Here is a 15,425-nt window from a genome sequence, read left to right as displayed (position 1 = left end):
TTTTTTATATCCCTTATTCATTTTTATTTTTCATTTTTTTAAATGATTGCAAACTGTGACACTTTAACATAAATGCACATAAATACAAATATAGAGATATTTTAATTTTTCCAAATAATTTGGCTAACATAATTCAAGCCTCATCCAGTAACCAAAATGTAGTTTAAGAAATCACCATGGAAACACTAGTACTAATCAAGTTCTATGAATCATGACTATTTTCAAGATTATCTACCATCAAAACTCAGCAAAGTATGGAGAGATCCTAAAATAAGTTCAATACTTAAACTCTTATAGTAAAAACATTGCTCACTTCATGTTATCATAGATAAAAAAAACATAGATCACTAAACATACTATCACCATAATTCAATAATAAACCACATGAAATCTAAAACAAGTGTGTTAGTATTTTTACACTAAAGAACAAATAATCATGATGTGATGAATAATGCAACTAGAAAAATTTTATTATGTAAAAAAGAAAAACTAACTAAAAACTAAACTAAACACATCTTTCCAGATATAATTATCAGCACCACACAAATATAAAATATATACTCAAACAATTTCAATGTCATACAATTATAATACCACATATAAATATCACACACAATTATAAAATCAAAACTCAAATAATTATAATATCACGTACAACCCTCAGCACAATATTTAAACAAAACAATAATTCACTTAATAAGAGAAAATATGAAATTCACTTAATAACATGATTTCTTTAATACAAAAAAGTATATGACTTTAAAATGAATAAAATTTATATCAATCATACAAAACTATAAATTTAGATAGCCAAGCAGTTCCAATTGCATCCTTGAGAAAAAAAAATCATTATTTGGTCGAATTAGGTCCACCTTCTCCGCAAAAACTCTATCAATCCAAACATTCCAACAAGATCCACCAAGAGGAATGTGATGCACTTTGATAGTATTCCTAAGAACTTTCCAACAAGATCCATCAATCCACCTTCTCCACAAGAACTCTTAGATAGTATTCCTGAGAGTTGAAATCAAAGCTAAGAATACAGGAAGCAGGAAAAAGAGATGCCTACCTTTCCTATTTCATGATTTCTGCATAAAACAACACTTGTTCCCTTAGGGCCCAAATCCATACTTGTGCACATCTGTTGAAATTGATGTGACTCCTTTAATAGTAAAATCAAAAGGTGGAATTCGGTACCTGCATTCAAAAATATAAGTTAGAGCAAGATAGGACAGTAATAGAAGCTATTATATGATTGTCAAATAGGGTCCATTAAATGATTGCCAACTAGAGTATTGTTCAAATGCACTAGTTCATGGAATGATGACCAAGTACAACTGAGTACCAAAACTGTTAGAGTGGCACATTATGTATATTCCACATAACTTTTTAGGTGATCAAAAAATGAACCTAACTGATTTGCCCATAAAAATTCCAAATTCAATAAATTCCCATCACCATTAGCACAATGCTAAACTAAACTAAATGTTGTTAGTTGAAATGCAAGACTAGCTCAGAAAAGTTGAGATATGGAGATAGGAATAGAGTAAAGCTGGTTTTGGAAAGAAAGTTCTGAATATTTTAAATGGTCACACTTTCTCAAATAGGATTGACATATAGAGAGATACAATGGCATGCACATGGACACCAAAGAAATTGCAATGTCACACTTAAGTAATCAAAGAAATTGAGACTGTTATTTTGTTATTTTATTTTATTTTTGTGTGTCAGAAATGCCACAATGCCACATCTATTTTAAAGCATCTTAAGAACTAAGCATCTAAAAAATATACCAAAGAACTTATCCTAAAAACAACAATAGAAAATCATGTTCAACAAGAAAAGAAAATTTAACATAAGAAAATTGAAAGAAAAATGTCAATCAATCAAAAGAGATTATAGGTTTTTGTAAAAGATACCTCATCTTATGAGCAAGTGGTAAAACAATCCACCAAGGAAAAGGTCAGATGCAAGAAAATATCATATTTAGTTGCCAACTCTTCGAGTTCCTAGAGACAAATAACCAAACAATAAATTACATAGGTAATACATGAAAAATTAAGGACGTCCAATTTTCCATGGAGTCAAGCAGAAAAACACTGAAGAATGCAAGAAATCAACTAAGCACACTTGCCACAAAATAACCCAATGTGGGAAGCCTAGTGTAGAACCAACAATCTGTAAGAATGAGAAGAACAATTTAGGAATGCAGCCTACTAAATAGGTTGTATGCACGAAAAATAAACCCGAAAGGGTGATTAGTTATTGGGTACACATTGCAGTAATCTAAATGTGATTGAATACTTCACTTCACACATAGGCTATCTCATCTTAAACTTATACTGTGCACCAAAAAAGACGCCTCTTACAAAAAAAAAATGAAAGCCATAGTAAGGAAAGAAAAAAATGAAAAAAAAAAAAAACAGAGTAGAAGAAGGGAATGGAAGCGTACTTCAAGGCCATAAACGGTGAAGAATTGGGCAGCAGAGCCACCATCATTGTGGTTCTGTCGCTTAGGGCATTCAAGCATTTGGAAGAGGAAGAGGTTGAATCCATTCGTTCTCTATGGCAACGAGGGTTTGGCGAGTGAGATCGGTCGAGGGATTGGACCCTAGGAGGAGCTCGAGTTCAAGGACAATGACGGGGCGACGTCCAACAAGAGCGCCTTGTCACAATGACGGGATCGACCAAGGAGAGGAAGGATTCCGACGTCTCGACCTCTAGGGAGAGGGAGCGAAGGTTTTGGTTGTGAATGTGGTTTTGCCGGAGAAGAGAGGAAGAGGAGAATGTGGCGGAGGCGTGCGTCAACGAAGTTTTAGGTTTAGGCCGGGGTAAATAAATTTAAGACATAAAATTAACTTCAAGAAAATAATACTATTAACAGTATTAAGCCGTTAATATTTTATTTTAATAGTATATTTTTTACATCATAGATAATATTTATTTTTACAATATGTATTTTTTTAAGGCTATCGTTTATATAAATATAATAATATTAACCGCATATTTTGCATACCATTAATATTAAGTTTTAATAACACGCTAAGTATGTCAAAGAAAAGTTTATTAACTGTGTACTTTTTTTATACGTCGTCGTTTGTAAAAATATAATACTATCCGCAGTGTACTTAATTAGGTACATCATAAAAACTATTATTAATATTAGTACAGGAAGTACCAGATAATCGAACCTAGATTTTGATTATGTCAAATGGTCTAAAGTTAAGTTGTTGTGTGATCTGACAAAGTTGATTGAGCTTGCAAGAAAGTCTTAAATTGTCTTAAGTAAAATTCCTAGTGGATTCTAGGCAGGTAGAAAATCCTAGGGGTGGTAACCCTAGGTCCTAGGAGACGGTAATCCTAGGTGATGGAAAATCCTAGCTACGGTTACATAGGTGGAAAACCTTAGAGGATGGTAACCTTAGATCCTAGGGGTGGTAACCCTAGGTTATGGAAAACTCTAGGGGGAGGTAACCCTATGTCATAGGGGATGGTAACCCTAGGTTATGAAAAACCCTAGGGGAGATAACTCTAGATCATAGGGGGTGGTAATCCTAAATTATGGAAAACCCTAATGGTTGGTAACTCTAAGTCTTTTGGGGTGGTAACCCTAGGCAGAAAATCCAGTCGATCTCGAGGACCAGTTTGACAATAGGTAATCTCTCCTGAGAGGAGTAGGTGAAGGCACGTTCCACATTGAGGGAACAATATGCGTTGGTTCGACCTAAAGTTTCCGGAGAAAATCCGAAGTCAGAACAGGACAATGCGAAGGCTATAAAGTTAATAATGATTTATATATTATTTGCTATTTTTTATAACTCTATTTTGTAGGAAACTAATAGTTTTCCAAGGTCAGACTTAGCCTTGATCGGTTGACCGAAGCAGGGATCGATCGACCGAACCTCTAAAGCAAACAAATAGATTTCCATCCAGATGAACTGGTTCGACCAAAGGATTGGTCAACCAAACTTGGGGTTCAGTCTACCAAATAGAGGGTATACGGTGATCGAAATTAGGCTGGATTGATCGGATCAGACCAGATGAGTCGGCGAGCATAGCGGGATCGGTCGACCAAATGGCGGGATCGGTCGACCGAACGTGGACTCATCTGAAGCTGGATCTGGATGGGAAGACGGACCGATTCAGGAAGGATCGATCGACCGAACCAGGGGATCGGTCGACCGATCAGCGACGAGTCAAACCTGATCCCGAGATCAGTGGATCTGGATTAGGCCTAGCTTGACTATTTAAGGAGGGCTCGACCAGTTGCTTCAACAACACAATTTCCGAAATCAAGAACGAACAACTGCTGCTCTCTTCAACGCTGCTCCACAACCGATGAACAAATTACTAATTCTATTGTTGTCGATAACTGTAAGGTCTCCTCCCGTGCAAGTTAGGAGGTTATAACTATAGAGATATAAATATATATCCATTGATAAAAGAGAATATGTAATAAAAATAATATATAGGCTAAGACCTTATGCTCGTTAATGAAAGGGCATAAATTTACTGAATTTTCTATGAAATTCTAGGGATGTAGTTGGGATTCAAAATGAACTGGAACAACATGGTTTAAAGGGTAGAACTGACAGGATTAGGGGAAACAAAGAAAAGACTAACTAACCTAAAATACCCTAAGCTAACATTAAGTAAGCATAACTACCCTAGGTATAAAATGCCCCATCTTATACCTCAGCCTCACTCCACACCTCACGCCTGACATCGTTTTTTCACGTGCCTCCAACACCGTCTCTAACACCGCGATGAAGCTTCCTTCCCGACGGTCAGAGTTGAGGACGACGACGGATCTGTTGACGAATCTCCACCGAGGGTGGCATATCGGACACGGAATCGCGGGCAAGCGGTAGAAATCGCGAGGGTTGCTGGGAGGAAGAAACACATGAGAAAGGCAAGTACTTCTATTATTTGGGCATGACTTCTATGAGGTAAGGTTTAAGAACTAGTAGAAGTCGATCATTTGCTTCCGAAGCTTGATTGACTGTCAATGGAATTGGGTTTGTTTTGATTGTTGTTCCGTGGTGTTAGTGTTCTGTGTTCCTACGGATTACATGTTTGTCTAAATGCGTGAACGAGATGCTCAATAGATGAATGAATTGTGATGTGAGTCTTCCGGAATGACCTCGTTTTGTTTTGAGCTATTATGTTTCCAATTCAGATTTGGGCGCTCATGATTTGGTTCTGGATTAGATCGGGCCTTCCTGGTGGATTGAGGAATGAGGGATTCTTGCACGGATTTGTGGCTTTGGAATGAATTCGATGTTGTTTGGCTTCTCTGGATAACTGCGGATTTTGTGAGAGATTCATGTGGCATTGTTCTATTTCTCCGGTGACTGTGTCGCTCTATCCCAGGGCTGATGGTTCTTCTATGTGCTTAGAATATTATATCAGAATTTGAATAGACGATTTGGCTTTTGTTCTGAGATTCGATGCAATTCCTTTGTGGTTCTGGAATTTCTGGGTGCAGGTTCAATAGATCATAGTTCGTTTCTTTTTCCCTGTGAGAATGCTCTTGCTTCTTTACGGTGTTTTGTTTCAAATTTTGGACAGAACTAGTTAGGTTAGGTTGAGGTTGTTGTTCTTATCCTTTCCTGTTGCACTGGGAATTTCCAGATTTACATGGATAGGCTGTGTATAGATTATATGATGCACTTGGACTCCTCAGCTACGGTAATTTTCAGGAATTAGGAGTTTTTGTTTAACTTTGTGATATTGGTCTTGCTACCTCGTGGCGTCTTCGTATTTTGAACGGAATTGGTTAGCTATGCTTAGGATTTCCATGTTGTGGGCAGATTTGGTTGGCGTAGAGTCAATCTGTTGATGTTCTGTTTTATTGAAGAGCTATGGGTTTTGGTGATTTAACTCGAATATGCACTGTTTCCTTGCTTAGTTGTGGTTTCGAGAATTTATCGTTGTCGTTGAGATTCGTTCGAGATTGCCATGATTTATGGATGTATTGATAGGTGACAGTGCTAATTTTATGGGAGTTTGTTCTTTTTGTTGTTCTGAATTTATTCTAGTTCTTTCCCTATTTCTATATGCTGTAAGTGTCAAATTCTACCTTAGTTTCTTATTATGTGAGTAGACTTTGTGTTACGTCTAGTTGTTGTAGGCGTTGGAATTTATTTCAGTTCTTTACTGTAAGGTACCAGTTTCTAGTTGTTTCCTTCAAGTGTTGATAAATGATTAGGTGCTGAGTTTCATTGCTTATCGCTCACTTTCATGGATGCTCATTTCCGATGTCTTCCCTTAAGGTAAGAATGTTTACAGAATGGAAGGAATGATTATGCCTAATTAGTTGATTACAGAATAATGTGGATAGATTATGTTTTTTTGAGTGTCTAACGGGATGAGTATGAGCATATGTGGTAGCAGTACGGGTTGGGTGTCCCGGGATGAGCTCCGGGGAGGGCCCTTCCAAACATGACTGATACTGTAATCTATGACTGATACTGTAATTTATTGTTAGCTTCGGCTATATGATTGCATGTTCTCTAGGAGGTACCTCTAGGATCCTGGGACTGTTGACAGACTCAAATTGTGGTTACTGGATATGTGACATACTCACCCCACTTAGCTACGTAAGATCTTTTACTTATTACATTTAACATGTCGCCATTTTGTACATGAATATTGGTATATATATATATATATATATATATATATATATATATATATATTAGATATACCTGCTACTTTATGGATGTCATTCTGCTCATATTCGTTAGTACTTGTTGGGTTGTAGACTCATGATGCCTACATTACAGGTGAGGACGTCTCTCTGGATATGACGGGAGGCCTACGGACGGAGTAGATTAGGAGGCGGGATGGATGCATGACGTTGCCCGATCATTAGGAGTGCTGGGCATACTCGTATCATTGCGAGAGATTTTGGGTGATGTTGAGGATTCATTGTGTTTTCTTGTTGAACCTATACTTGATATGCTATTTCTTACCTTCCATAAGAGAAGAAAATAAGAAGAAAAAAATCTCCTGATGGGTTTGCTTCCTTAAGTAATTGTTTAGTTTAAGTCTAGCGAGGCGGAAAAAAAATTGATCTAGGGATGTTTCAGTTGGTATCAGAGCACACTCCTAAGGGGCAGCATGCCTAAGTCATCTCGTCAGGAACTCGACTACTTCAGCCACAAGTTTGTAAGATTTAGGTTATTATAGTTCTTCATTTAATATGATAACTTAGTCATGCTATGATTGATATATTGATATGTATTTATGAGTCCCAAATGAGATTTTATATCAGAAATATCCAGGTTATGGCTAGTCAAAGGAACAACGGTGACATAGGTGGTCAGAATAACCAGTTCTTAGAGGGGCTTACTGCACTCCTACATGAGCAGAACCGTATCCATGGGGAGCAGATTCAACAACTATTGCAAGCTAGGGAAGAGGAGAGCACACTTAAACGTCCTACATTTAGTCTGCAACTGGTCTACAAGCAATTTCGGGAGCTTGGATCGACTGAGTTTAAAGGCACCACAGATCCGATTGTTGTAGAAGGATGGATTCGATCTCTAGAGATGATATACGACTTCATACAGCTTACAGATGCGGACAAGGTCAGGTGCACGATATTTATGCTGTGAGATGATGCACGAGTATGGTGGGAAGGTGCACGATTGACAGTTGATTTGGCTACATTGACATGGGCTGATTTCAAGGAGGTATTTTACGGGAAATACTTCACTACTGACAACAGAACCTGGCTGGCAAGGGAGTTCTTGGAGCTTCGCCAGGGAGATTTGATGGTGGTTGAGTACGTCAAGAGGTTCGAGAGGGGATGCTACTTCGTACCCATGATTACCAGCCAACCAGTTGAGGAGCTGAAGCACTTTACAGAAGGATTGAGAGATGCCATTCGCCATGACGTCAGACTAAGTCGGGTCACCGCCTCCAGGGAGGCAGTTGGCCAGGCACTGATGTCTGAAAGGGACAGGAATGACATGATCAAGGAAGCCCAGAACAAGAGATTGAGTTATCAGGGAAGGGATCAATAGGAGTCGGGCAAAAAGAAGTCATTTCCTAGTCGGTATCAGGGCAAGCAATCGCCTAAACAGACACAGCCACGTCAACAAATTCAGAAATCACAACCAGCTGAAGGTACTGCTTCCAAGGTTGAGAACAAGGTTCGTTGCCTCAAGTGAGATAAGATTCATACTGGACAGTGTCTGACAGGTACCGATGTTTGTTATATGTGCAAGAAGGCAGGGCATTTTGCTAGGGACTGCCCTCAGCTCAAGAAGTCAACCAAAGGAAGGGTATTTGCCATGACTCAAGAGCAAGTGGATCTAGACACGGCTATCATCACAAGTATGATTCTTGTTGCCAATATACCGGCGCATGTATTAATAGATTCTGGTGCCACCCATTCATTTATATCTGCGACTTACATTGCAAAATGGGGCATTACACCTGAATGAATGATTAAGGGATATAGTATTTCTTTACCTTACAGAGAGGAACTACACAGTTACAGGGTGGTAAGAAATTGTCAGATGATGATGCAAAATCATATCGTAGGTGCAGAACTAATTGTGCTGGATATAGTGGAATTTGATGTGATCCTTGGAATGGATTGACTGACTCAGCATGAGGCTGTCATCAATTGTAAATGACGAACCGTTAAGTTGAAGCTACCTAACGAGGGATTCTTCATTTTTCATGCAATCCCAAGACCATCCTTCCCTCACATGATTTCAATGTGTAAAGCTCGACGAATGCTAAACAAGGGGTGTTAGGGCCTTTTAGTCAATATCACGGTTAAGTCAGAAACTCGGCGACCAAGTTTGGAGGAGGTGGAGATAGCTCGAGATTTTCCGAAAGTGTTCCCAGAGGATGTTGTCGGACTACCCCCGATTCGGGAGGTGGAGTTCGGAATAGAACTAGTACCGGGGACTACACCGGTGTCAAAAGCACCATATCGATTGACACCTACCGAAATGAAAGAGTTGGAGCAATTGCAGGAATTGTTGGATAAGGGTTTCATTCGACCAAGCGTATCACCATGGGGAGCCCAGTGTTATTCGTACATAAGAAGGATGGGACTATGCGTCTATGCATCGATTACCGGGAGCTGAATCGAGTTACCATCAAGAACAGGTATCCATTGCCCAGAATCGATGACCTGTTCGATCAGTTACAAGGAGCAACAATGTTTTCAAAAATCGACTTGAGATCAAGATATCATCAGATGAAGGTGAAGGAGAAGGATGTGTATAAAACAGTATTCAGAACCCGATACGGGCACTATGAGTTCCTGGTTATGCCATTTGGACTTACCAATGCCTCAACAACATTTATGGACTTGATGAACCGGGGTTTTCACCCCTACTTGGACAAGTTCGTTATTGTCTTCATTGATGATATATTAATTTACTCTAGAAGTTGCCAGGAGCATCGTCTGCACTTGACGACAGTACTACAAACATTGAAGGATCATCGACTATACGCAAAATTTTGCAAGTGTGATTTTTGGCTGAATCAGATACCATTTCTAAGGTACATTGTCTTAGGGAAAGGTATAGAAGTTGATCAGCCAAAGTTGAGGCAATCCGGAATTGGGGCACACCAAAGAACACTACTGAGATTCGGAGCTTCTTGGGGTTGGCAGGCTTTTATCGGATATTCATTCAGAACATTTCCCGGATTGCTCTGCCTCTAACCTCATTGACTAAGAAGGGGGGTAAGATATGAATGGACAGACCAGTGTAAGAGAAGTTTTGAGGAGCTGAAGGAAAGACTGACAACGTCACCAGTGCTTGCGTTACTAGATGGTTTTGGACGATTTGTGTTGTACATTGACGCCTCCAAAACTGGATTAGGGGCTGTGTTCATGCAGAATGGGAAGGTCATTGCATATGACTCGCGTCAGTTGAAGGTGCATAAGCAGAATTATCCCACACATGATCTGGAACTGGCGGCAGTCATTTTTGCTCTAAAGATTTGGAGGCACTATCTTTACGGGGAACGATGTGAGATTTTTACAGACCACAAGAGTTTGAAATATTTCTTCACACAGAAGGAACTAAATATGAGACAGAGACAGTGGCTGGAGCTGGTGAAGGACTATGACTGTAACATCAACTGCCATCCGGGTAAAACCAATGTGGTAGCTAATCATTTGAGCCGCAAATCTGCAATGTTGGTGCAGCTAACCACCCAACAGCAGTTGATATCGGAATTTTGACGGCTGAATTTAGAGATAGTAGCACCAAAAGAGCAGCTTAAATTGTTAGCATTGACCATAAAATTAAACCTACTGGATTAAATCTGGGAAGGGCAGATGATGGATCAACAGTTAATCAAATAGAAGCAGAGGGATGAGGAAAAGGGACAAGCTATCTACATAATAGTGGATGGAATTGTGCGTTGCAAAGGCCGTATCTGGGTGCCTAAGATGGGGTCGTTCCGAGAGGATCTCATGAATGAACCACACACTACCCCCTACTCCGTTCACCGTGGAAGCACCAAAATATTCAAGGATATGCAATTACTGTAATGGTGGCCAGGTATGAAGAAAGACATAATCAAAGTAGTACATGAATGTCTTACATGTTAGGAGGTAAATATCGAACATCAGAGGCCAGCAGGACCACTTTCGATACCCATCTGGAGGTGGGAAGAGGTCTCTATGGATTTTGTGATTGGACTACCAACCTTAGATAGGGGATCAAATGCGGTGTGGGTTATCATGGACCGATTGACAAAGTCAGCGCACTTTTTACCAGTAAAGACCACATTCATAATGACACAGTATGCAGAATTGTATATATGAGAGATAGTGCGGCTACATGGAGTTTCGGCCTAAATAGTGTCAGACAGAGACCCAAAATTTACCTCCGGGTTCTGGGAAAGTCTGCATCATGAAATGGGTACCAGACTCACTTTTAGTACCGCATTCCATCCCCAAACGGATGGTCAATCCGAACGGGTGATTCAGATTTTGGAGGACCTGCTGCGAGCATGTATGATGGATTTCAAGGGAAATTGGGAGTCAAAGCTGCCCCTGATAGAGTTCACTTATAATAATAGTTATCAGGTCATAATAGGAATGACTCCATATGAAGCGATGTATGGAAGGAAGTGCAGAATGCCGTTGTATTGGGATGAGGTCGGAGAGAGAGTAGTTCTGTGCCACCTAGTGACCCAAACAGTGGAACTGGTGGAGAAAATTCGGAACAGAATGCAGACAACACAAAGCCGTCAAAAGAGTTATGCAGATCAATGACGAAGAGATTTGGAATTTACAGTAGGAGATCACGTGTTTCTCAAAGTGTCACCAATGAAAGGGGTGCTGAGGTTCGGAAAGAAAGGGAAGCTCAGTCCAAGGTATATTGGGCCTTTTGAGATTTTGGACAAGGTTGGAACTTGAGCTTACCGGGTTGCCCTACCACCAAATCTGTCCGGGGTACACAATGTGTTCCATGTATATATGCTTATGCGATACATTGCTAATCCATCTCATGTGATCGGTCATGAGTCCATGCGGTGGATGCCAGATCTGACCTATGAAGAACGACCAAAATAGATCCTTGATCGCCAAGCCCGAAAACTGAGGAACAAGGAGATCAAGATGGTGAAGATCCTATGGGGAAATCAGCAGATGGAAGAAGCCACCTGGAAAACTGAACAAGATATGCGTAACCGCTACCCGGAATTATTTGCTAAGTTTAATTTTAAGAACGAAATTCTTATAAGGAGGGGAGAATTGTAAGGTCTCCTCCCGTGCTGGTTAGGAGGTTATAACTATAGAGATATAAATATATATCCATTGATAAAAGAGAATAGGTAATAAAAATAATATATAGGCTAAGATCTTATGGGCGTTAATGAAAGGGTATAAATTTACTAAATTTTCTATGAAATTCTAGGGATGTAGTCGGGTTTCAAAATGAACTGGAACATCATGGTTTAAGGGATAGAACTGACAGGATTAAGGGAAACAAAGAAAAGATTAACTAACCTAAAATACCCTAAGCTAACATTAAGTAAGCATAACTACCCTAGGTATAAAATGCCCCATCTTATCCCTCAGCCTCACTCAACACCTCACGCCTGACCTCTTTTATTCATGCGCCTCCAACACCGTCTCCAACACTGTGACGAAGCTTCCTTCCCGACGGTCGGAGTTGAGGATAGCGACGGATCTGTTGATGAATCTCCACCAAGGGTGGCAGATCGGACTCGAAATCGCGGGCAAGTGGTAGAAATCGCGAGGGCTGCTGGGAGTGTTGCTGGGAGGAAGAAACACATGAGAAAGGCAAGTACTTCTATTATATGGGCATGGCTTCTGTGAGGTAAGGTTTAGGAGGAACTAATAGAAGTCGATCGTTTGCTTCCGAAGCTTGATTGGCTGTCAATGGAATTGGGTTTGTTTTGATTGTTGTTCCGTGGTGTTAGTATTCTGTGTTCCTGCGGATTACATGTTTGTCTAAATGCCTGAACGAGATGCTCGATAGATGAATGAATTGTGGTGTGAGTCTTCCGGAATGACCTCATTTTGTTTTGAGCTGTTCTGTTTTCTAATTCAAATTTGGGTGCTCATGATTTAGTTCTCGGATAGCTCAGGCCTTCCTGGTGGATTGAGGAAGGAGGTATTCTTGCACGGATTTGGGGCTTTGGAATGAATTCGATGTTGTTTGGCTTCTCTGGATAACTGCGGATTTTGTGAGAGATTCATGTGGCATTGTTCTATTTCTCCGGTGACTGTGTCGCTCTATCCCAGGGCTGATGGTTCTTCTATGTGCTTAGAATATTATATCAGAATTTGAATAGACGATTTGGCTTTTGTTCTGAGATTCGATGCAATTCCTTTGTGGTTCTGGAATTTCTGGGTGCAGGTTCAATAGATCATAGTTCGTTTCTTTTTCCCTGTGAGAATGCTCTTGCTTCTTTACGGTGTTTTGTTTCAAATTTTGGACAGAACTAGTTAGGTTAGGTTGAGGTTGTTGTTCTTATCCTTTCCTGTTGCACTGGGAATTTCCAGATTTACATGGATAGGCTGTGTATAGATTATATGATGCACTTGGACTCCTCAGCTACGGTAATTTTCAGGAATTAGGAGTTTTTGTTTAACTTTGTGATATTGGTCTTGCTACCTCGTGGCGTCTTCGTATTTTGAACGGAATTGGTTAGCTATGCTTAGGATTTCCATGTTGTGGGCAGATTTGGTTGGCGTAGAGTCAATCTGTTGATGTTCTGTTTTATTGAAGAGCTATGGGTTTTGGTGATTTAACTCGAATATGCACTGTTTCCTTGCTTAGTTGTGGTTTCGAGAATTTATCGTTGTCGTTGAGATTCGTTCGAGATTGCCATGATTTGTGGATGTATTGATAGGCGACAGTGCTAATTTTATGGGAGTTTGTTCTTTTTGTTGTTCTGAATTTATTCTAGTTCTTTCCCTATTTCTATATGCTGTAAGTGTCAAATTCTACCTTAGTTTCTTATTATGTGAGTAGACTTTGTGTTACGTCTAGTTGTTGTAGGCGTTGGAATTTATTTCAGTTCTTTACTGTAAGGTACCAGTTTCTAGTTGTTTCCTTCAAGTGTTGATAAATGATTAGGTGCTGAGTTTTCATTGCTTATCGCTCACTTTCATGGATGCTCATTTCCGATGTCTTCCCTTAAGGTAAGAATGTTTACAGAATGGAAGGAATGATTATGCCTAATTAGTTGATTACAGAATAATGTGGATAGATTATGTTTTTTTGAGTGTCTAACGGGATGAGTATGAGCATATGTGGTAGCAGTACGGGTTGGGTGTCCCGGGATGAGCTCCGGGGAGGGCTCTTCCAAACATGACTGATACTGTAATCTATTGTTTGCTTCAGCTATATAACTGCATGTTCTCTAGGAGGTACCTCTAGGATCATGGGACTGTTGACAGACTCAAATTGTGGTTACTGGATATGTGACATACTCACCCCGCTTAGCTACGTAAGGTCTTTTACTTATTGCATTTAACATGTCTCCATTTTGTACATGAATATATATATATATATATATATATATATATATATATATATATATATATATATATATACCTGCTACTTTATGGAAGTCATTCTGCTTATATTCGTTAGTATTTGCTGGGTTGTAGACTCATGATGCCTACATTATAGGTGAGGACGTCTCTCTGGATATGACGGGAGGCCTGCGGACGGAGTAGACGAGGAGGCGAGATGGATGCATGACGCTCTCCGATCATTAGGAGTGCTAGGCATACTCGTATCATTAAGAGAGATTTTGGGTGATGTTGAGGATTCATTGTGTTTTCTTGTTGAACCTATACTTGATATGTTGTTTCTTACCTTCCATAAGAGAAGAAAATAAGAAGAAAAAAAATCTGGGTCATGGGTTTGCTCAATATAATAATTAGTTTAAGTTATCTGAATCAATTGATCTGTTTCAGTAACTTTGTTATATTGTACTTCAAGTTTTGTAATCTTTATTCAAATTTATAGTGATTGTCCAACGAAAGTAATCAATGATCGTGGGCCTTGGAGTAGGAGTCGTCACGGGCTCCAAGTCAAGTAAAAGAAATTGTGTTAGCATTGCTTTTGTCTTGTTCTTTTTTCGCTGCATATTTTGTGTGTTTTATGAAACGAACGAATTAGCCACAAGTACTATTCAACCCCCCTCCCCGCGCACGCCATCGATCCTACAATTGGTATCAAAGCTACGTTGCTTTGATTTGGTAAAACCACCAATCGAGCAAGGGGTTCTTCTTTGAAAAATAAAATTTTTCAACCCCCCCCCGCACGCCTTTCATTTTTTTCCCTCCAAAATTATTTTTGAAAAATTAATTTTTATATTTCACCATTGGTTAGTATTAGCAAAATATCGCAGTTACCAAAATTTATGATAATATTTTTTATTAATATATTTATTATTTTTTTTAAATCAGTGAATTGCTAGCTTTATTTTTCTCCTGCACTACTAATCTAAGACCAAGTCTTGGGACATTTGTTTTTTTTTCTTTTTATGTGCAAGATTTTCCTCTACAATGACCCACCAAGAAGACTACAACACTGCACATCCGCCTCTATTCTCCGGAGAAGATTTCGACTTCTGGAAGAGCCGAATGGAGTACTATCTGAAGACCGAGGTAGAGATGTTAATCATCATCCAAACCGGTCTTGCGCTTCCACTCGACGGTGTTGATAAACTAGTATCATGCGAAAATTGGGACACGAGTATAATGAAGAAAATCAAGGCTGACGCCAAGGTGACTTGAGCCCTACAATACGGTCTAAGAAAGGAAGATCTAAACCGAGTCGGCCCCTTCAACAACGTAAAGGAGTTATAGAATAAACTAATCGAGCTACACGATGGTACTTCCGACACGAAGGTAAGCAAACAAGATTTAATATTAAATAAATTATATAATA

General features: G+C 39.4%; 2 long non-coding RNA genes across 2 annotated transcripts; one reads left to right on the top strand and one right to left on the bottom strand.

Annotated features, from left to right (window-relative positions):
• Positions 1-697: 697 nt before the first annotated feature.
• Positions 698-2,807, bottom strand: LOC122005237. Its single transcript, XR_006118353.1, has 3 exons — positions 2,453-2,807; positions 1,920-2,009; positions 698-1,197 (listed from the first exon to the last, which is right to left on the bottom strand). It is a non-coding gene; the product is annotated as an uncharacterized LOC122005237 (long non-coding RNA).
• A 1,876-nt stretch (positions 2,808-4,683) lies between these two features.
• On the top strand, positions 4,684-14,389 carry LOC122026123. Its single transcript, XR_006124031.1, has 3 exons — positions 4,684-6,602; positions 6,789-13,971; positions 14,157-14,389. It is a non-coding gene; the product is annotated as an uncharacterized LOC122026123 (long non-coding RNA).
• The last annotated feature ends 1,036 nt before the right edge of the window (positions 14,390-15,425 follow it).

Source organism: Zingiber officinale, chromosome 1A (assembly GCF_018446385.1).
Source record: "Zingiber officinale cultivar Zhangliang chromosome 1A, Zo_v1.1, whole genome shotgun sequence".
Lineage (NCBI taxonomy): Eukaryota > Viridiplantae > Streptophyta > Magnoliopsida > Zingiberales > Zingiberaceae > Zingiber > Zingiber officinale.
The sequence above is the reverse complement of the archived record's forward strand: the minus strand, read 5'-3'. Positions and strand labels throughout refer to the sequence as shown.